Genomic DNA, 22,500 nt, shown 5'->3' with positions numbered 1-22,500 from the left:
AAATCTGTTTTTGCCAAACCACACACAAGTGCTCAAATTATTAATGTGATGACACACATATCTTTTGAAGAAGATATGCTTAAAAATACTATCTTCTATTGCTGTTATCCAGGCTTCTTTTCAGTCCTTGACAGAGGATTATAAAAGGATAATCAGGACTGCTAAACAGATGATAATTTCTCAGCCAAAAACTGATAACAGAAAGTGACTTCTTGTCACTGTCCATGGCATCAGATAGTTCTTGGTTTACTGGCCTAAGGCTCAGCAAATGATTTCTGTGGCTGCAGGATGCATGAACCTCTGTCTACATATATGTGAGGCCTGTTGATGTAAAGCCCAAATGCCAAAGCAAGTGAGAATGTATTAAATGCCTTCCTTATTCGTTTAATCCCAGGGCATGTAATCTATTCCTGTGATAGGTACCAAATGAATTTAAAATAGTGTGGTACTGCAGAGAATTTTTTCTAGCTCCAATGAAGTGAGTTGATGTAAAACTTTAAAGATTTTTGGCAATTTTATTTTCTTTCCTCTTAGTAGTAACGGTAATAAAAATAGTATGAATTCTAGTTTGAGGATTTAATTAATAGAGGAGATATTTGACTGCGGAGCTGGTTAAATTATAGCACTGTAGGCTGAATAGGCTATATAGGTGATAGACTAAAGTAATGATTAGGAGTCCTGTGGAGAGAATTTATTTGGAGGCCAGAAGTACAGAAGATGGATTGAGGAAGAAAATGGTTCATGTGTCAGAAAATTGATTGGCAAGTCTGGCAGAAGAGAGAGGATGAATTGTTGGCAAATTAACTAGAGGAAGAAGAGAGAAGTATTGACAGGGAAGGAGAAGGTAGAGCAAAAGAGAGGAGGATTCTTGAGTTTTTGGATCTCAAAGTTATTGGCAATAACTTGGATAGTGGTGGAGTGACAGTGTCATAACCTAAAGGGTTATCCAGCCTGTGGGTGTGTAGAGATCATAGAGATCATGACTGTGGCTTTGTAGAATTCCATAATACACAAAGACACAGGGACTTTATATTTCTGTACTTTATTACAGTTTACCATAAATACTACAAAAAATACCCCTACTATGTAAACTACCACAAAAATCAGCACTAGCAGGTATATATGTGATTAATATAAAGTGTATACACACACACACATATATAATGCTATTATAAATACACATATTATATATATATAGTGCTATTATAAATTGCTATCAACAATTAAATACAGCACCAATCAGTAGTACAGCAACAGTAGATACAGCAACGATCAACATAACAGCAACAACCAACTAGGTATATACTATTACATGTTACTACAAGTGCATCATTGATAAGCAAACTTATCAACAGTGTGACTCCAGATATACTTACAATAAGATGCTTATATGGATGTATATAATAAAAATATAAAGGCAATTATTCAGATTTCAGAAGAAGTTAAACCATAACAAAGGGGAAGATGATCTGTTCCCAGAGAGGGATCTAACCAGCCTAGAGGTGGGAAGACAAGCCTACAAAAAATAGGGGACTAATAAGGTAACAGGCAGAGTCTCACATCAAAAATTATTTTGTCAAGGAGTCAGGTGCCAGTCAGGTATAGGGATTCCATTGTCTCTTAGAATGTCTGAGTGGGATCCAATCCTCTTAGGAAGAGTACATGTAGCATGAGAAGTTTTCAGATAAACATGCTCCATTTTTTATAAAAATTTTATATCTTGGAGATAAGAGGTCCTAAGGCACCACGGCTTCAAACTGCCAATACGTGCTGTTAATTTCTGTTTTACATCTGTAACAGTCAATGACGATGAAGTTTTCTGTTCTTTCAGACCTGTTTTATTTTTTTCCAGACTGTTTCCACTTTTCCACATTATAAATTGCTGAAAATGTTTCCTGATTCTGCACTTATTCTTGGTAGCTCAGGATATCACTGCTTTCTAGGTTTGACAGCTGTACTTTGAAGAGGCCAGCTGTACTTTTCAAGGATGTTTCTTATTCCAAAGCCTAGTTCCCAGGCTCTCAGCTCCAAAGCTGGGGGGCAGTTTCTATGTCAGTATTTTTCTGTGGATGTTTTCTTCTGTTCTTTCTTCTTCTAAGAAAGAACACATCAGACGCCAGTAGGACTGGGCCCCCTCCTTGAGCTTTGGGCAGATTTTTTCTGTTCACAAGAACTGCCTCCTTATCCATGCTAATGCTCTGCCACTCCTCCTTATTCCTGGTTCTTCACACAACATGGAAACAGAAAATGGGTGTCAGTTCCAGCTGTAAGCATCGCGAGCAATTTGGAAATAATGGGGGCAGCATGGGGAGGAGGCATTATAGAGAAGAAGAATCTTTTTTTAGCTTACTGGCCCTTTACTCTTTTGCATCTCTTCTTCACTCCCTGGAGTGGAAGATGAAGAGAGATGTTAGAAACAGTGGGAAGAGAAGTCAACAGTGAGTGAAACCACGAGGCTTTGTCTCTCCCACCTTTGGGGAGTAAACAAGATAGGAAAGAAATAAAAACATTTCATGGTGTCCCAACTTTTGTCAGCCTTGCCCCAGGCCAGTGAAATTTAATGTGATTTAGTTAGAAACTCATTAATATGTGAAAACAATTTGGTTAGAATGAAAATCTGAAGAGGAAAGAGTATGAAGAAAAGACAGGCCAGACAGGTATAATGAATACTGTTATATATACAGTTACAAGATAAAGCAGAGAAAAGCCCGAGGTTTTCCATAAGTATACACTGCCAGTGAGAAGAAAAAAACAATAAACCTGTTTGATTCACCATAAATGTGCTTTGCATTGTTCTTTTATTGTGACCAGTATTGACCAGAAAGGCTTAAGTAGAGATGTTTGTCTTGTTAGCACAATACCAGAGTCAATTAAATGTCTGTATGAGGTAAGAAAAATTCTGATTTCACAGTGAATTTGTGTTATGTGGCAGACTCTTCATCCTCTTCATGACTTGCAAAATAGCCTGTAAAACTTAAAGAATGGGATTCTAGACCCAGAAGTCTTTTGTTCAGGTCCAATATCAAGCTAAATTTGAAACATATTTTCTATCTTGTTATTTGTACCACATTTCTTACGGTTGCTGCTTAGAATTAAAAAAATATTAAGAAATGTATGAATAGATTAGAGTATCAAATATACCTAAGAAATTTTATCTTAGTTCACAAATAGCAAAAGTGATATTTGATTAATAAATTATTTTTATTGATAATTAACCGAATTCTAATTTAGAGTCAGCTGGCTTTTTCTATACAAACTAAGAGAGGACAGTCAGCAATTATTTGTAATTTAAGAGTTTTTAAAAAGTTGATACTATTTCTCACTGTCTCTTTATTTTTTTCTCTGCCTCCCCACAATTATTTTCATTAACAGACACCATGCAATCTTGCCTCTGGCCATGAGCACAGAAATTAGTGCTAATGTATTATTTACAAAGGTTGATCAAGTCTTCCTAGTGTGAGTAGAAAAAAGGTACATCTTTTGCCTTCAGAAAGACAGGTATGAATTCTAAGCATGAATCAGATGAACCTTTAAATGAGATGAAACTATCCATTCAAATTTCCTAGTCACAATTAAAAACAAAAGCAAAAACAAAAACCTCACTCCTCTCATAGCAAGATGAAAAGTGATTTACTTAAAAAGCAGATTGTAAGCTGAAATAGGGATGAGATTGTCTTACCTTTTAGGCATATTAACAAGTTTTCAACTGTTCACATTTCCTCTGACCTCTGGATAAACAGAATGAAAAATCTGGCCAGCTGCTCTGCACTACATTTAAGAGTGTTAATACAAAGGAAGGTGCACTCTTTTTCTGTTGTGCATACATAACATCCAAAATGGATTACATAAAAAGTATTAAGATTTTAAGGTCAACCACTTAAGAGCAATTTCCTGAAAAAGAATTCCCTATAACCTTAAAAATGCCCACTCGTGCAAGTGCTTTATGGTTACAGTTTGCAATTAAAAATTAATTTTTTAATAGGAAGTTTTTGGCATGGGGGTGTGAGTCAGTCAATATCAGGAGAGAGATGTCTTTTGTGCTGCAGGAGTGTGCAGACACACAAAGGCCATGGGCTCCATTCCAGCCTCCAGAGAGGTTGCATCAACCTGTGAGTGTTCTTTGGTATGAATGGAGTCTTTCCATACATGATGGGCTGGAAAACACATCTAGAACCATGCCACAATGTGGGAAGGGGAGTCAGGTAGGGCGTGTGGTCTCTTTTTTATTCCCACAGTGACTTCATTCTTGGTAAAGAAATCTATTGTAACATCACTGCTGTCTGTGGTGAAGATTTCCTGTCAGGTAGGCAGATGATTTTTTGGAAGCTGGTAGCTCCTAAAATCTTATCTCATAGTAACTCCTGATTTGCTTTTGCACCTCATTAGGTATCTTTATTTATCTTGGATATTTTTAGATCTTTTGCTTATGGCTGTTTGCCAGATGGCTTCAGTGGCTTCCTAATGGTAGGCTGTGATTTGTTGATGCAAAATCTTGACAAGAGTCCATGTCTCAAAAAACAACTTTTCTCAAAAGACAACTCATAGGAGTCACTGTAGTGAGAACAACTCATGAGATTTTTCAATTTCTGCATCAGTGAAAACTGCTGGAAGTGCTGGCTAGTGTTCCATTATAAGGTTGCCATGTCAACTTTTTCCTTACTGGTAGTGGAATAAGGAGGTAGTTTTGTTTTAATGTTTGCCTTCCACAAGTAAACTTTAAAACTATGTACAAAACTTCATGGAAGACCAGAGTGTTATTTTCTGTTTGCATATAATGAATTCATATTGTCATTGTTTTGCTTCAAAAGATCTATAACCTGTATGTGTCTGTTCAGTATTTTTATTTTGCACCTATACAGTTTTTGAAGAGTCTTCACTGACACTGTAGAAATCTAATTTTCTCCTTACTGACTCTTCCTATCTTATTGCAGTCTCCCTAAAAAGGCACATCTCTTTAAGTTACCAGTTCAATTTTGTGATTGACTGTTGCAGAACCTGTTCATTAGATATCTCTGTGTTATATCATTCTCAGATGACTGCTCTAGATATGAAGTTTATCTTCCCAAGGAGCTCTTTTAACTATTCCTTGCCTGTGGTAGAAAAGTCCATATTTTGTTGGATCCCCTTGTAATCTTTCGCTATACTCATTTGTTGTGTTAACACCATGGTATATTAAATAACACCAGTGATATGTCCATATTATGGAATTAAAAAAACAAAATAAAATAAAGCTTGGTCCAACAACATCAGCTTTTTCTTTTTCTTTTTTTCCCTGTGTTTATTATGTCTCCTTAGAGACATCTGTAAAGAGAAAGTTCAGTGGACTTTTCTGCCTTCTATACAATTAAACAATGGTTACTGTCGTGATTTGACTCAGGGAAAAATTTTTCAAATCCCCCCAAATTTGCTAAAATGTAAGAGAAGTTTCTAGACAGGCAACAGACTCAAAATGGGGGAATAATATCTAAACTTATTGCTAACAGAATGGAAACTATAGAATAATATATACAACAGTCCTAACTAATCCTCCTATGATGATAAAAGTATGTATTCACAAAAATCACCCCTTTTCCCCCCCATAAAGTCCAGGAGGAGAAGTTTCTCCTTCACTCTCAGGGCTACAGCTCCAATTCACAGTAGCTGGAAAATCTTCTCTCTCTCTCTTCTATAAGGTGTGGGGTCCCAGTACCCCACCTCTAACCACTCAGCTCCATTGAGGGTTCACCATGGGCTTCGGGGGAAACACCTGCCATCACCATGTCTTCACCATGGAGTACAGGGCTTCTCTGCTCCGAGCTGCTGTCGGCTCAGAGTCATGGCTGCCAGCCCAGCGTCCTCCCAGCCAGGGCCAGCAGGGTCCAGCCAGCCTATCACCATCCCTCCTCCACAGTGAGGGAAGTTGGTGAGGCTGGCCGGAGAATTCCTGGAGAGTCTCTTTCTGCTCTGCTTCACGATTGCCACTGCCCCCACTCGCAGTGGGTGAAAACCCCCCAGCCCTTGGCCACAGCAGCCCGGCCAGGGGGAAAAGAGGGGGCCTGGCCCCTTGGGGGGCCTGCCAGCCCCTCTGCTGTCTTCTGCTTCTAATTTCTAACTGAGCCACCACCTTCTCTTCCAGTGTATCAAATATGTCATTTCGCAAAGGAGTAACTACAGCTTTCGATTGGCTCTGCATTGGAAGGACCACTCTGGAGCAAACCATCTTCAGTCCCAGGGGAGGGGGATCTCTCAAACCATGACAGTTATATTTTTTGATTTACCTTTGGTATTATCTGAAGAAACTGTTCCCAAAAAAAAGTTTGAAAGTTTGAAAATGCAAAGTTTTTTTCTGTTTCATTGTCCAGAACCCTGTTGATTCATGAAACCTAGAAAACTACTTGGCATGGAACATCTCTTTCGGAATTTTCTACTCACAGGTTGTAGAACCACTTTTGTCTTTTCACACCTTTATTTAACAATATTTTAGCATACTTAGAAGCCAAAGTTTCAGTCTTTTTTCTTGATTACTTGCTTCCTTTGCTTTCACTAGAGTGACCAACAAGTTTAACAGCCTTTTCTTCTTTCTTTGCTTGCTCTGTAATGCCCAGAGAATGAACCTATCCAATTTCTCTTTTATTCCCTTTCTTAAGGTCAGAAGAATTTTCAAAGGAGCAGAAATTGGGATCCTTTAGGTCTATTCTATTCTTTATTGACAGCTTTGCTTTTTCTGGCAGCAATTACTCTTTGAACTTGTCCACAGGTGAAGAATCAGTTCTACCAGTGAGAACAACCTCTTACGAGAACTGTGGACATGACATGTTTTGAATCCAGTAATTGGTACTTTTTCCTCAGTACTGTGATAAATTGAATACATGCTCTTCCTCCAGCATTTGACACAAAACTCTCTTCAGAAAGATAAGCCTTTGAGCCCTAAATTTCACCTATTTCTTTCCTACTAAACATTTTTTGTCTGTTTTTTTTTTTGCTTTTGTTTGGTTTTGTTTTTTTTTTCCCCAGTACTAATTCACTGCCACAAACATGCTCTATTTGCCTGTGCCAAACTTACCAGAACCCTCATTCTGCTTCACCACTGCCTGCAGCCTTTGTGAAGAGTTTTTTGGAACTAATAGCATTCTTGTTATCTGATTTGTCCATGCTATGCATACTCTGCTGGGGCTTGCAAAATGATACATTTAACTGCAATTCTGTCACCTTTCTCCAAATACTGTACTGTAGTAATGTTTTGTCGTGTAATGTGCTGCGGTTGGTTCTTGTGCAGATCCATGTACTGTCCTTTTGTGAATCCTGTTTGGGAACACTGCATGATTTTTGTCTCTCAGATATTTTCTTGTAGTATTTGAATTCTCTAGGGTTGTTCTTACTAGGCAATAGCCTGGAAGAGGTGACATTTTTGGGTGGCCTATTCTGGGCAGTTTGCCAAATTTACTTCTCTATTTTCCAGCAGTCACATTTGGGCTATTTTGTCTTAGATCTAAACTGGGTTTGTGTTTTTTGTCTGGGACTTGGCTCTGTAAAATTACTGCTCAGATGATTCACAGTCTTCTTTGTTAAGTGTTTCCTTCTTCATCATACTGCAATGATTCCTAAGTGTTGTTCAAACTTTCTTAATTTCTTCCTATGTTTCTGGATGCTAACACAAAGGGATTAGTAATTTCCCTGAGATTCTGTTTTCTCTCTTTTCTTTTTGCTGCAAGTAAAATTCCATGGACATGGAGAGTGAAAATCAAAAAGAATTCCTCCTATCAGAAGTCTGTTTTAACTTTGTATAGTGTGAAAGACCACACTGGATCTGTTTGTGTCCTGGCTTTATTAAAGATATCTGCTCTTCATTGTAGTCTTTCTGCTTTTAGGCCTAATGTCTAGGGATAGGGTGGCTGTGATAGATTAATCCATGCCAATTTCCTGGAAAGCTAGAAGAAAATAGTCACAGTAATTTCTGGAGATCCTTGCAGCATCATGGAACAGGAGAGTATGGAGTAGACCCAACAACTGGTTGTACACCTCCCTAACTGAAATTGTCAGAAAATAATTTAGGAATAGTATTTGTAAATGCCCATTTCAGAAATTGTTCAGATGTTGACATTTTTACCAAATATGACTTTCAAATGTTGTAGACTCGGCCAAATATTGTTGTAATTTATGTAAACAACAGAATGCTCTTTCCTGGACTTGTTTTGTCCACGCTACTTCTAATCTAATCATATTTCAAGCTATTACATAAAATTTTGCACTTGATCAATGTGGTGGGTTGACCTTGGCTGGATGTCAGGTAGCCACTGAAAATGTTGTCTCACTTCCCTCTGCAAATGGACAGGAGAAAAAAAAATAATGAAAGGCTCATGAGTTGAGACAAGAACAGGGAGAGGCCACTCACTGATTACCATCATGGGTAAGACAGACTCAACTTAAGGAAATTAATTGAATTTGTTATCAAAATCAGAGAAGGATAACAAGAAGTAAAACAATCCTGAAGCACACCTTCCTCTCACCACTCCCTCCTCCTCATCAGGCTCTACCTCCTCCTCTCTAGTGGTGCAAGGAGACAGGAACAGGGGTTACAGTCAGTTCATCACACATTGTTTCTGCCACTGCTAAGGGAGAGGAGTCCTTCCCCTGCTCCACTGTGGGCTCCCTCCCATGGGAAACAGTTCTCCATGAACTTCTCCAGTGTGAGTCCTTCCCATAGGGTACAATTCACAAACTGCTCTGGCATGTGTCCCTTTCCATAGGATGCAGTCCTTCAGGCCAAGACTGCTCCACTGTGAGACCCCACAGAGTCACAAGTCCTACCAGAAACCTGTTCCAGCATGAGCTCTTCTCTCCACGGTTCCTCAGGTGTCTGCCAGGACCCTGCTCCAGCCCAGACTTCCCATGGGCTCACAGCCTCCTTGAGACATCCAGTGGGTCCCCTTTGTGGGCTGCAGGTGGATCTCTGCTCTACCATGGACCTCCATGGGCTGCCAAGGCACAGCTGCCTGCCGATGGTCTCCACCACGAACTGCAGGAGAATCTCTGCTCCAGAACCTGCAACGTCTTCTCCCCCTCCTTCCCTACTGACCTTGGTTTCTAAAGAGTTGTTCCTCTCCCATATTCTCACTTTTCTCTTCTCTGAGTGCAATTACATCTGCACAATAACTTTTTTTTCCCTTCTTTATCACAGAGGCTCTGTTGCCTTGTCTGGTGGGCTCAGCCTTGGCCAGCTGTGGGTCCGTCTTGGAGTCGGCTGGCACTGACTGGCTCTGTTGGACAAGAGGAAGCTTCTCACAGCTTTTCACAGAAGCCACCCTGTCACACACACACTGCTACCAAAACCTGGCCATACAAACACAATACAATCAATAAAACTATTGAAAGAGCCAACTATATTTCCTAGAGTTTATACTTGCACAATTTAAATCCTCCCACTATTATACAGTCAGAAATGATAGGATAGCTTTCATGCAAATCCTATTAAAACTTAACTTCAAGAGAAGAGAAAATAGGGAAAATTAATTCAAAAAGTGCAAATTTTGGAATTATAAGCCTGACAAAAATGCAGATTAAGAACTGTCAGAGAAACCTGAAGAATAACAGATTCATAAGAGTCTGATGAAATAACTAGCCTGAATTTGCTTCCTTTTTGACTGACCTAATAGTGGGCTATTAGAAAATGAGATTTGTAGCGCAAAATGGAAGAGAGGATGAAACAAATTAAAACAAATGCAGAGCTAGTAGATTAACTTCAGTAGAAAATGGGGTTTCTCCTTTTGCCACTCAATCCTTTGATTCATTTTACAAATGAAAAAGCATATTTTTTATGGGCTAAAACTTCTGTAGGAAGGTGTTCCATATCTGCAACTCCAAACTACTCTTGTTACTTATATTATAGTAATTATAATGTGTTTTTTCCCCCCACCAAACTTGTTTATCTGTGCTCATGGAGCTGAAGACCATGATGCACATGACTCTTCCTTATTATATATGACGCATTATTGTTAATAAGAAACACCAAACCAATACATATGTGGGTGCTTGCACTTAGGATTCTTGAAGCAGATAATCCTTGTATGTGGACTTGCCACTCCTGATTATGACAAGTAATACTCCTTTGTTTGTCTGTAATGACATAAAAATTTTTATTCTTCCACGTGTTCCTGTGATCAGTATTCAGGGACTTTTATGTTAGGACAAGATCTCTTAGGGATAGAATGAAAAGTAGTACTGAAAATTTTAAATAATGTAATTATGTAAGTACATTTCTTGCTATTATCTGGAATCTGGTCTATAGCACTTCATCTGAAAATAGATATTCCTATTGGTGAAAAAGATATGACGAAACTAAGGCCAGATAAAATCATATGGTTAGTGGGAAGTAGTAGAGAAATATTAATTAAAAAAGTGAGAAAGGTGATTTTTTTCCACTTGAGAATAAAATCCCCAAATGTAAAGGACTGAAAAAAAGCCAGAAAATAATGGCTATAAAAGAATAGGGAAACCAGATATCTCTTTCTGTCTTATAAGGGTATGGTAATCATCAATATAAGTGAGAGGAAGCAATTTTAAAAAAAAATTAATACCCTTTTTCAGCAATGCCATTATTTAATTAATACTATTTATTCTGCAAGTAATGATTTAGAATTAAATTGATCTAAAAAAAGGGGATTTTAGGTGGAATAAAGTCCTGCATTAGGGAAGCAAGTCAACTTAATCTTTGCATATGGGGTGGAAATTTCTTTAGATGGATGTTCTACCAAATTAGTTTTGTACGCTCATCAAAGGCAACTGGGAGCAGCCATTAGTTGGCACAGGTTATAGTAGTAAGTGAGCCGTATATGTATTCCAGAATGTAAATGCTTGTATTCTAACACCATCGCCACAATGAATGGAAAATTTTACTTAACTTTGATGGGTTCGGGCTTTTATCCTCAGTTTTGAAATTCTTATCACTATTGCAAAGTTATCTCAAGGAACATTTTAACACAGCTATATCTCCAAAACTGTAAGTTGTAGACAGGCAGGGGAAAAAAAATAAATCACATCACACATTCCTCCTCTTTGTTTCTTCCTGTTAGACTTGACACTCTGCATTGAGAGGTTTGTTAGCATTTCAGCTAAATGTCTGCAGTTTGTGTACCTGGTTCTTAAGAGAACCATAAATCTTTCATGACGACAAATGTCTCTTTTCTGCATAGAACTAGGAAAAGAGATTATTCCCTATGACTGCCTTCAGAATTATTGGCATAAACACAACAGTGTAGCCTCTGGTACTTTGACTTCAAAGTTTCAGCTTCTCCATGTAATCTTTTTAATATATGACCCTTTCTACAATCTGTTTAGTTTCTTTTCTCCCTTGCTTCCTCCCTCCCTTTCTGTTTTCCCCTCTCTGTTTACTCACAGACCTCTCTTTTTGGCAATGCTTAGCTGGCTGTCTAGCTCTTCAAGGTATTCTGTCAGAAATTCATCTTACAAACAGTTTCCTTATTACTGAGTCTGATCGATCACTGGGACTTTCCATTTTTAAGAATTGTATGGATTAGGTTAGACATTTGGGATGCCTATTTAGATACTTAATGAAGTTTTAAAAATTTCATGTACTAATTGTTTCCCAGCAATTTTCTGAACACTCTAATTATTTCTAGTTGATGACTTTGTGTTTATCAAAAAAATAAAGATAATGATCTGGCAACAAATCAGGGTAATGTAGCATGAGGAGACCTGTACATTATTTTGCTTCATTCTGGTATCCAGCAAAATCTCAATGTTTTTGTTTTTTTGTGATCAGGCTACATTTGAACCTGATTTTTTGTTCTTAAAATTTTATACTCAAATTTGGAAATGTGTGGGTAATCAGACAGCAGTCATGAAATATCAAGAAGTCTTCATAACCTGTTTTATTGTTGAGTGAACAAAATGTCTCTTATTGAAGCTAATATAGATTTCAGGTAGTGAGCTTATAAAATCTAACTGGGGCCAACATTCCTAATTCAAAACTGAAATAAAAAATATCCAAAAATTACATTCTGGGAGAAAAATTTTAGTTTTTTGATAATCCTATAGAGATGATGTGGTTGAAAAAGCTGGTAGTATACAATAAATTTATTTCTGTGTGAAATCTCTTATTGCACTGTGGGAAAAGTTTATAAGTATTTTTTTTAAAAAAATGTTTTCTCAAACCAGAAAAGGAAATGCTTCTCTGTGAATCTTTCTATAGCTCCTGTGTTTATTTGCAAGTACTAGTTCTGCAGGTGAAGTCCTATTTAGCTCATACTATTTTTTTCCAAATTGTCATTGTGAAAGGTAAAATAATAGAACTTAAATCTTAAATTTTCTGTCTCTAGCAGAGAAGAAGTTAACAGATAAATGAAATACTTCTTTTTTCCTGAAAGCATGTTTTAACATATCACAGACCACTGTTAGTTAATTTTAAAAAGTAACAGTATGGAACAGCTATCAGTACTATTTCTGAAAAGATTCACTAAAAAAAATAAAAAATCTTTAACAACGGTAAATCTTGCTGTTTGTACAACAGTAAACTTGGTTGCGTTATTCTGTAACTTTGTTTCTATGACCATTTTGGTTCTGTAATATAATTTGCAGCTGTGTAAATAATGTTCATAAATACAAGTCTGTTCATTTTTCATTCAGCCTGCACTAACTTCTTCTTTTCTGTTTGCATAAGGAACATAGTTGTATGAGAACACAAAGGCTTTTCTGTGTTCATACGAATGTTAAAACCAGAAATGATCCCTTTCCTGATTCCCCCTGTAATTATGTAATAATCCTACCACAAATAATTCAGTTCAGACATTTGGAAAATCTAGTCAATTATTCAGTTGTGACATATGTTATCAAGCATGGCAAAAAATCTTGCCACAAGGTTTCAAGTTGTCTTAAGCTGACGCTCCTTCTACTGTAAGGGGAAAAAAATCCAATATTGTTGTATTTGAATGTTTTTGCTCTGATCCTCCCTCCAGAAAAATTCTTTTTAGCACTGTGTAAAATAATTACAATCACAATTTCTATTATCAAAAGCGTTCTGAAGTAAATTGGAGATGAACTGACCGAAATACAATCCTTTGTACTAAGATAATGTCTGTTTTAAAGACCTGACAGTAAGTGATGTAACACATGAATGCTTTGACTGTTTCACGTCTAGTGACTCCAGATGGTATGTCTGTACTCTGATGGTGTGCTGTGTGTAAATCATCATAATCAGGATCAATATACATCCAAGAACATTCTACTTTTTTTTCTTATCGTAGTTATTTACATCCACTTATTAGACCCTTTTCACAGTATAACTCTAGATGGACACCTAACAACAAACATTACCTTTTTTTTTTCTTTAACTCCTGTAAACTTGCTTCCCCACCCATAGTATTCCTATGTCTTGGCTTTCAGCATATTCCTTCAGGTATGCACATGTGCACTTACACGTAAGTGTCAAAGAGTAGCACATGGAGCTTTATAAGGAATCTTACAAAGCAATATGATCTATATTAAAATTACTCCATCAATATCTGTCCCATAATGCTTCATCAATTTTTACAAGTAGAAAAAAAAAATGCTATTCACTGATAGTGGAGGTTCTAATCTGGACTCAATTTCCAACTGAATCTATTTCCTTTATGGCTGTGAATGTGCTTGTACAACTGTCAGCACCAAAATTTTTTCCCTAACGTGGGAATGACTGACAGAATCCATGACTGACAAAAGACTTATTTGATCAGACCATATGTATTATCTTACCTAGGAAATAAAATTTAAATTTTCAAAACAAAAAGTCCCCCTTTTTTTATGATTCACCTTAAAACTCTACTCAGTACAGATATCATTGTATTTCGTTGATAATTTTTTTACAACAGAGTAGTTTTCCAGTCATAGGCTCTTCTTTCTTCAGTATCTTTTAGTGAAAGTTATTTTGATTTTCGCAGTGATGCTTCAGACGCAAAAGAAACCTTGCAGTGTATGTGGGTTTGGTGTGGAGCAATCTCTAGAATATGATGTTGCTATTAAAGCTGCTTCTAAGGAGAGTTATTTTCAATAAAAGAGGTTAAATATTCAAATGCAAATCACTTGTCCATAAAACAGGGAGTTCCTAAACTGACCTGAAAACTGGAAACTAGTGACCAGCTTTATTTTGGTTGACCTCTCTTTTTTTTGCACTGATTTTAAGGCATATGGGAAATGCAGTGAGGTAGATAGATGAGTTTGAAAATTTTAAAGTGTGCAGACCGATGAGATCATTCATTCTGTGGTAATGCCATTATTTGCCTTCCTAAGAAATGTTCACAGAGGCAATATGTATCAAGCTGGCCTAAACACCTCCAAGAGATTTACACAACTTTCATTGCCTTTCTTAACACAAATCATAAAATAGATGCCTTTGTCAGGCTCTGAGAACATATGAGGATGCAGGTGTGACCCATTATAGTAATTGCTCTCTTGATAAGGATAGCATAGAAGTGCAGAATATACTGTGACTTACTGTGGAGTAATTATAGGATGCTACAGCTCTACTTTCATGATTCCCTGTAGTCCTAGGTACAGCTGCCCTGATCTGGCAAAAAAGAATGGGTTAGGGCTCTCATTACCATATGAGCAAGAGAGTAGGCTCCAGTACAAACAGCAAGTAGTTGTTTTTCAGAGATTAGTGTTAATTCAAGAGTGACTTTATTGAACTCCAATTTCTGAACATGTATTTGCTTGCAAACTAGGTAGTTTGCAAGAACTGCATACCTAGAACATGTATTTGCTTTTAGAATCAATTTTTCTCATCGGTTAAATAACAGGTTAGTTAATCAAGACTGTATTAAGGAATTTTCAGATATAATGTTGCTGAAAAAGCAGTGAGCTGAATTCTCAACCACTCATTTTTTCTGACCCGGAATAGCTTTCTAGACACTTACTGTTGCTTTGATTTGCCATGTCAGCATCTTCCTCTTAGTAGCATAGAAGCTAGAGTAAAGAGAGGAAGGAAGGTTTATCTATGAGGAGTAAACAGCAAATGTGTTACTTTAATCTCTGAAAGTTTACAGAATCACATCTACTGCTTTTAGAAATGGAAAAGTTTTTTATGGTACGTATAAACATTAAAGGCTCACCCAAGTAGTTAGTATATGAAAACTCAAATAATGAGGTAAATTCACATGGCACCACAAACAATATTATAAAATATTTACCATACAGATATTTGAAACAAGTAGGACAAGAGTACAATAATACCTTTGTTTAACTAAATATATGCTGAGTAAAAATATTCACTGCAGCCAGAGGAAATGTGCTTCACAGAGGAAGTGTGCTTCACAGTGGTCTGCAGGCTTGGCAAATTTTCCTGGAAACATAATCCATAGGGCTCCTGGATAAATATAAGTAAATCCTACTGGTCAGGAAAGAACTCATCCTTATTCTTAATGTTTAAAAGGCTAAATGGTCTTTAATGAACTATTATTTATTTTGTCCCTCTGATTTTTGTTTTCCCAGAGGAAACCTTCATGGTAACATACAGTTTGATAAGGAACCAACTGAGCTGCCATAAATGTCTTTTTGTGGACAGCCAGTGCCAATTAGCAGATTAGATTAAAATTAGTGTATTCATCCTTGGGCTTCTCAGGTTATCTCATTTTAGCTCAAAGAATAGTTTACAATACTTAACACAAGGAGAAGGTCTATTTCTTTGTGTCCACGCCTTGTGTCTGTGTCTGTGTCTCTCTGTTTGTGTCTCTATTCCATGGAGCAGAAAGTGCCTTATGCAAAAAAAGTCCAAACCACCACCACCAAAAGATTTAATTTCTATTTGCATTATTGGCTCATTTATGAGGTGGTTCTGTTATTTTTATTTTTAGTTAGTAACTGTACTTTAAATTAAATTAAGGTTACTATTTTGACTGCAGAAAGAACTATGCTTAATCCTAAAGACTAGTCAACTATGCCCATATAGTTGTGTAGCACAGCTTTCTGTGAAATTGTGTATATATGATTTGAAACCAGGATAGTTATGGATGCTTTTCTGTTGGGATCACAGAAGAAACAGCAAAACTGATAACTATAAAGAAGGTAATTTTTTTTTTTTAATAAGTAAAAGGAAAAAAAATAACTTTTAAATATTTTGGATTTGGACAATGTATTTTGATAACTCAGGTAGTCTACATGATTTGTGTAGCTATATGTTTCCTGATTAAATTTGGAGTACTTGGAACCTGTTTAAAGATTAGAACTTGATTTTTAGCCCAAGATTTCTTCAGTCCACAGAAACTATGCAACTGGGTGGGGGACAGTCCAGTTTACTTCTTACTTATTAATAGTAACTGTGCTGTTTTGGTTTCAGATGGAAGCTCTAATAAAATCATTAGACAGTGTGTTTAGACAATGTGTTTATGACTTTTTAGGACATCAGCAAATTACAGAGGGATTTTATAAGGACTTGTCACTTTAAAATGCATTATTTTAAGATGATAGTAAGTAATTACATATATTGACTGTTTCTGCTGCTGATTTTGTTAAGACAGTACTTTATACTCTCAAAGATTTGTGAAAATTATTCTCAAAATTAATATCCTGGCGATTCTTAAGTAAAGTACAATACTATACAGAGCTGTCAGTTTTAGAAAGGGGTTATATTTTTCACCATCACATGATTTTACCATCAAAACTAAGTCTGAAATGAGTCTTTAAGAAATTATCTGCCTCCAAAACAACTTTGATAGTTATGGAGCTAGACATTAAGGATGTTCAGAAGAAGACTGTTTGATGCACAGTTTTTAGCAGTACTGGTTGGGTAATGTAACCGAAATAGCAGAATAAAATTCAGTCTGGCTGGAATTAATGGTGTTTTGATTCCTGAAAGAAGAAACAGCTCCTACTTCTACTTGTAAGATCTAGGAAGTTTTGTCACCTAAAATTTTCTTATTGATATTAGTAACTTGTCATCTACTCACACAACAGAGGTTTAAGAGTTGAGGAACTGGTGTGACCTTGACTGACTGCCAGCCCCCCACCCCCAGCCACTCTCTCATTCTCTTGCCTCAATAGGAAGGGGGAAGAAAATAAGATGAAAAAGCTTGTGTGTCAAGATAAAGATAGGGAGATCGCTTAGCAGTTACTGTCATGGGTAAAAACAGACTTGAAGAAAATTAATTTACTTTCTTGGCAGTTAAAATAGAGTTGGATGGTGAGAAACAAAAAGAAAAACTCAGTACACCTTCTTTTTCTTCTTCCCCTTCTGCCCAGGTTCAACATAGCTCTTTCATTCACCACTTTGTCATCTCATCCCTGGTGATTGGGGTTGGGGAATGGGGTTTGGGGTCAGTCCATAACAGCTCCTCTCTCTTTCTCTTTCCTCCTCATGCTTGTCCCTGCTCCGGTTTGGGTCCTTTCCATGATCTGCAGTTCTTCAGGATAATGCTTCCAAGTGGATCCTCCAGTGTCTGCAATGGTGGGTCTCTGCTCTTGCATGATCCTCTCCACAGCCCATGGGGAAATCTCTGCATTAGCACCTGGAGCACCTCTTATCTCCCCTTTCTTGACTTAGTGTCCCTAGAGTAGTTTCTTTCACTTTCCTGCACTCCTCCCTTCTCTCTCTGATGCGCAGTGGTTTTGTTATTTCATAGATACACTTTCCCAGAGGTGCCACTATTTTGGCTGAGGGACTCAGCTTTGCCCTGTGGTGGGTTTGTCAGAGTGGGCAGGAGCCAGCTGTGTCCAGCACAGGGTTTCCTTACAGAAGCCACCAGCGCAGGACCCTGCAGTCAGTGCCTGGGCACAGACACCTGGTAGAGGGGCTAAGCGTGTGTTATGAATATTGAGAACCCAAACTCCCAAAGTCTCTCTGCTCTCACTTTCCTGTATTCTTCACTTCCCTCTTTAAAAGGAATAACCTAAATCAGATTTACATAGTCAGCCTGCACAGTACAGTACCAGGACAAAGGGAAGTTGGTAACAAGTACCGACAGGAAACCATAGGTGTCAGAATAAGAGTTCAGAATATCAAAGCTCACCGAGATATCTCAGATACAGTATGGCATATGGAGGAGTTTGGATGCCAGTTTTGGCAGGGTCATTGCTGGTTCCATGTGAGCCATTGAGCTACCTTGTGTCTCTTAAGTGTACTAATCAAATGATACTGATACTGTATTGAATGCTCCCATTGGTTTAAGCTAGTCCTTGTGAATCTTAGGTCTGTCCTGTTGAGCTATGGGATGTGGAATTGTGTAGTTTTAATTATACATACCATAAAGCATCATAAGGGAACTGAGAGTCATCAACAAAGAAAATTCACTGTCTGGATCTGGGAGTGTTACTGCATACTATCCCTAGAGGTAATACTTATCTCCATAAACACAGAACTCATGTCTATATGTGTTTCATTATGTGCTGTACTTGAGTTCTCTGACCCACATGTACTTTAGTTTCCTTCAGTCACTCTCTGCTGAGTATCCTGAAACACCACCAGGCACTTTGAAAGAATATGTTCTGTGGTTCTTGAATGCTATGCTAAAATTTTGTATTTTGTATGAGATTAGCACATTTTCTCAAGAAGATAGCAAATTTTAAATTTCATTTTTGTAAAACTTTATTTAGTCATGCATGTAAGGCTCTGTGTTACACTGTATTTATCAGCAGTCTTTTCATAACTTGCACAAATCAGTCACACAGACTTTCTGTTTCTAAGTTATGAGCTGATCAAGAAGGTTCCTCCATTTTGACTTCTAAATTAAATTGAACAGGAAGATTATTTAACACTGCTAAATCATGACTCCTTTTTGATAGAAGGTTATCTCTTTTGAAGAGGAACTAACTTTTAACTAACACACTCCATTCTGCTTATCCTATTTGTGCCCTGGAGAAGGGATTCCTAATTCACCATGGTTGAGACCAAGATAATTCTCTTTTGTGTAGGTTCCCTTGCAACTGGATCTGTACATCCATGAGATGTTAATCTCTTCCCTGCCAACTTCTGAATGTCAGGTTACTACACAAAGGGACATCTCAGCAACATGGACTTTGTTTATAGACTCTGAAAGACAGTCTTGAAGTAGGTCATACACAGGCTAAATCCTTTGATTGTTGCCCTCATAGAGAAAAAAATACTTTCGTATTAAAATCCAGTTTAATTTAGTCTGGGAACACAAATGCCATTATACATTAATGAGAATTGTATCATTGAAAATTATGTCATTACTCTATGGCATTGGTCTAAACAGAATCAACATTCTTGTTTATTTAAGGATTTCCAAAGCATTGTATCTTTGGGTTTATTTCACTTTTAGGGAGTACATCTATATTTCCTGGCTTGTAAAATTTTGAGAACAAGTTTTTTGTTTGAGCATTTCACTCCAAAATTCTGAGTATTGTTTTTATAGAGTCACAGATTTGAGGTTTTAAATATCAGGCATTCAGGTGAATAAACCAAGGAGGTAGGAATAAAATCAGTGGTTGCAACTTCTCTTAAAGTCTAGGTCTCATCCAGAGTGTAGCCATCAATGGCTCGGTGTCCTGATGGACATCAGTAACAAGTGGTGTTCCTCAGGGGTCTATTTTGGGACCAGTTTTATTTAATATCTTCAGTAATGAAGATGAAAGGATTGAGTGCACCCTCAGCAAATTTGCAGATAATACCAGCTGACACACCTGAAGGACAGGATGTCATCTAGAGGGACCTGGACAAACTCAAGAAGTGGGAACATCATGCAGTTTACTAAGACCAAGTGCAAGGAGCTGCACCTGGGTCTGGGCAACCCCTGGTATCAACACAGGTTGGGGGATGAACAGATCAGACCAGACCTGGGGGAGCTGGTGGATGAGGGGCTGGACATGAGCTAGCAATATGAACTCACAGCCCAGAAAGCCAAGTGTGTCCTGGGCTGCATCCAAAGCAGTGTGGGCAGCATGTGAGGGAGAGGATTCTGCCCCTCTGCTCTGCTCTGGTGAGATCCACCTGCAGTGCTGCATCCAGGTCTGGGGTCCCAGCACAGGAAGGACATGGATCTGTTGGAGAGAGTCCAGAGGAGGCCGCCAAGATGATCAGAGGGATGAAGCACCTCTCATGTGAGGAAAGGCTGAGAGAACTGGAATTGTTCAGCCTGGAAAAGAGAAGGCTTCAGGGTCGCCTAATTGTGGTCTTCCAGTACCTGAAGGGAGCCCACAAGAAAGATGAGAGAGACCTTTTACAAGTGACAGAACAAGGGGGGATGGCTTCAATTTAAAAGAGAATAGATTTAGATTAGATGTTAGGAAGAAAATCTTTACAGAGAGGAATGGTGAGGCAATGGAACAGATTGTTCGGAGAAGTTGTGGATGCCCGATCCCTGGAAGTGTTCAAGACCAGGTTGGATGGAGCTCAAAGTAACCTGATCTAGTGAAAGGTGTCCTTGGCCATAGCAGAGGGGATTGGAACTAGATGATCTTTAAGGTCCCTTCCTATCCAGGCCATTATATGATATCTGGCACAGCAAGATCAAGGAACACACATGGGTGTTTGGGCGCTGTGCTCCCAGATGTTGCTGTCTGTTAGCAACAGCAGCTGCTAGAAAAAGGGGCAACAGAAAATTTGCTGGCATTAGTGGCAGTGATTTCACAAACAGAGAGCTTTGACTTGCGTTCCTTTGTGTGCCTATAGACTGAAATGGTTGGCTATGTAGATTGATTTAAATCCTAGAAGAGTGTGTGAAATGAACACACTCAGCTGAACTGCTTGTCTAGCTAAGAGGAAGAGGTGATTTCTGAGTGGTACTTGAGGCTCTTTCTCTCAGTATTATTCTTAAACAGAGCATTGATTAACTAAATATCCATCTTTGTTGTTGAAATTAGCATGCCTGCTCATGCTTCTGAAATTCTCCATGCTCTCCCTCAGGGAAAGGAGATAGAATTACCTGATATGTGTAAACAGGGATTAATTTAATCTTCAGCCAAATCCACAGATTGCCGTGGAACTGAAGTTTGCATAAGATTATGAAGGCAATTTAATTAGATACAGACATCTTGCTTTTTGAAGATATATTTCTATTTTTTAAAAGATTAATTCATCATATCTCCTGATTCAACATTAAAAAGAGATTAAGAAAAAATCAAGTTTGCATTACAGTGCATATACAATGGGAATAAAAGTTGCTTGGCACCTAGGAAAGGGAGTTGTGGCAGTTCGAGCCACATTAGAAATCTAAAATCCAATTTCCAGGCTTCCCCACCCCTTCCCACAATTTATCCCAACACCGAAGAGAAAACTTTCAGGCTAGAGGCTTCTATAGGGGAAGGGGGAAGTATTTACATTTATTTACCCAAATAAATATACTGTACAAACTAAAAGCAACTATATATATATTATTACACTTCTATCAGTCCCTTCGAAGCTTCTCCTTTCAACTTTAGTCCAGGAAAAGCCTTTTCAGACTGAAAAGTAATGAGTCTCTCCCTGGTGGGAGTGTTCGGGGCCCCTGAACACTCCCTACCAACCTTCAGCTGTTTGTGGAAGTCCTTCCTTCCTCAGAAGTCCAGGAAGGTAGCTCTGAGTCCTTTCTCCTTGGTCCTCTGTCATTTCTGCTGTGTGATCTCTCCCTCTTGGTCTCATACCTCAGTTCTCTAGGCTGCTGTAGTGTAGCTTATCAATGTATGCATCCTCCAAGTCAGTTTTCGGCTCCCCCCGGTCATACCTTGGCAGGGCAACTCCCGAGCCCTTTGGCCCGTCTCCAATTCCTGCCTGAAGTTTTTCCACCTGTTGCAACGAATCACAACTGTTTCTCCTGGCAACCGAGCCTCTTCCTCCGGCCCCGTCTCTTGGTTCAGCTTCAATGCTGAGCCTTGCACCACTCCCACTAAACAGTGAGAGGAAAAACAGCCCCCTTCTGCAGCCTGGCTGCAAAGTGGGGGGGAAAGAAGAAGAGGGCCTGGCTGCAAGGCCTGCCTCTCTCTCTCTCTCGCTTACCAGTTGTTTGTGAGTCGTGTCCCTCACAAACATACACTCACTCCAATGCTGTCTCTAACTCTGGCCTAGGCAGAGTTGGGGGGGCCGCAGGGCTCCCCTCTCCCCCCTCCGGGGGGGAAGAAGGAGCCCAGCCACCCCCTGGCCTTCTACACCTACACGCAGCAGACACCAATAGAAAAACTGCCGGCACCTTCCGGTGCTGTGTATATATGATTTTTCAGCAGAAGCAAACAAGACGAGTGGTGATTGTCTCTCCAGGGAACACTGCCCTGGCACCCAGTCACCTCTGAGCCCCTGAATCTCAGGGGGGGCCAATCTTAACCCATGACAGGACTAGATTTCATGTCATTCTTAAAGACACATCAACCCTCTCTGCAAAATGACAATTTTCTTTCTCAGATACATATGTTGAAACAGTATGCATAACTTGGGATATCTTGCTTGTTTTGATCCTCAGTACTGTTCACTACTTGATTGAGTGACACTTATTCTGCAACATATGAATGGAGGAGTGAAAAAAATCCCAAACAAAATAGCTCCTCACACCCCTACCAAAACAAAACAAACAAAAAATGCAAACATACACTTCATATGCTACAAGGAGC

At 38.5% G+C, this 22,500-nt stretch overlaps 1 long non-coding RNA gene across 3 annotated transcripts; it reads right to left on the bottom strand.

The window, feature by feature from the left end:
• Nucleotides 1-1,047: 1,047 nt before the first annotated feature.
• LOC135407345 (uncharacterized) lies at nucleotides 1,048-22,218 on the bottom strand. Of its 3 annotated transcripts, XR_010426828.1 has the most exons (5): nucleotides 21,896-22,217; nucleotides 21,427-21,685; nucleotides 19,913-20,105; nucleotides 2,351-2,385; nucleotides 1,049-2,223 (listed from the first exon to the last, which is right to left on the bottom strand). It is a non-coding gene; the product is annotated as an uncharacterized LOC135407345 (long non-coding RNA). The 3 variants fall into 3 exon arrangements; XR_010426826.1 differs by having other exon boundaries at nucleotides 1,048-2,223; nucleotides 21,427-22,218; XR_010426827.1 differs by having other exon boundaries at nucleotides 19,913-20,057; nucleotides 21,427-22,218.
• Nucleotides 22,219-22,500: the final 282 nt, after the last annotated feature.

This window comes from Pseudopipra pipra, chromosome Z, assembly GCF_036250125.1.
Source record: "Pseudopipra pipra isolate bDixPip1 chromosome Z, bDixPip1.hap1, whole genome shotgun sequence".
Taxonomy (NCBI): domain Eukaryota; kingdom Metazoa; phylum Chordata; class Aves; order Passeriformes; family Pipridae; genus Pseudopipra; species Pseudopipra pipra.
Note: the sequence above shows the minus strand (reverse complement) of the source record. Positions and strands in the feature narration are given on the sequence as shown.